This window comes from Rattus norvegicus, chromosome 6 (assembly GCF_021556685.1).
Source record: "Rattus norvegicus strain SHRSP/BbbUtx chromosome 6, alternate assembly SHRSP_T2T, whole genome shotgun sequence".
In the NCBI taxonomy this organism is placed as follows: Eukaryota; Metazoa; Chordata; class Mammalia; order Rodentia; family Muridae; genus Rattus; species Rattus norvegicus.
Window position 1 is genome coordinate 68,690,789 of NC_141539.1, and position 919 is coordinate 68,691,707.

A 919-nucleotide genomic window follows, 5' to 3' on the forward strand; every position below is an offset into this window, starting at 1 on the left:
TCTGGAGAGCAAACACAGCTCTTTTAGAAAAATTTACAAGCGTTTTTTACTAACAGGATTTCTTATTTTGGTTGGAAAATACATGGAAAGCAAACCACAGTTCTTTTAGAAATTAATATAGGTCTTCTAGATTTTTATAACAGGATTTCTGACCTCTCAACAATTACTTAGAGAGCTAACACAGCTCTTTTAGAATGTTTTCTAGCAGATATCCAGAAAAAGCTGTGTGAAGAGAAAACAGAGCTCTTTTAGAATTTTTCTGGCTTTCTGATTTTGATTGGAAAACCCAAGAATTGCTTTTAGAATTTTAAAAGATCCAAGAATTTTTATATAGCAACCTTTCTAACTTTAGTCAGGAAACCCATGAGCTATCCAGAAAGCTTTTAGAATTTTTACTAGCAGAAAGAGCTGTTTCAACCAGTTAAGAGTGGTCTCAAGCAGAAAGCTTGCTGTCTGAACAAGAGAGCTTTTTAGAAAGTCCCCCAGAAGACTAGAGAACCAAGACCTGTCAACAGAGAGCTCTCTAGGGAGCCATCTCAAGCAGAGCATAGGCTGCCAGCTTGGACCCACAATTTAACTTTGAGTCTTTTGTTTCACCACTCTCAAATACCCCTTCTCTCAGGAGCCAAAGCTGGTCTTTGGCAGCCTTCCATTTCTGAACTGTCATTCATTCCAGATATAATCAAATTGACAACCAAGAATAGCAATCATAATCTACCTCTTGTCAACTTGACATACAATCATAGTTCCTTACGTCCAAATGAAAACAATAACTTGGTCATAATAATAAACATGATATTACTATCCCTGTACAATAAAAAAATATAGTAAATTAAGAATAGGTGGGTATGACTCTTGGGGAACATCATTTTCACAAGTTGTAAACTTAGCAAGGTGGGATCTTGCCCCGAGATGACCA

The 919-nt window shown here is 36.6% G+C and overlaps 1 non-coding gene across 1 annotated transcript; it reads left to right on the forward strand.

Annotated features, from left to right (window-relative positions):
• Nucleotides 1-231: 231 nt before the first annotated feature.
• LOC120093319 (U7 small nuclear RNA) lies at nt 232-290 on the forward strand. Its single transcript, XR_015623582.1, has one exon. It is a non-coding gene; the product is annotated as a U7 small nuclear RNA (small nuclear RNA).
• Nucleotides 291-919: the final 629 nt, after the last annotated feature.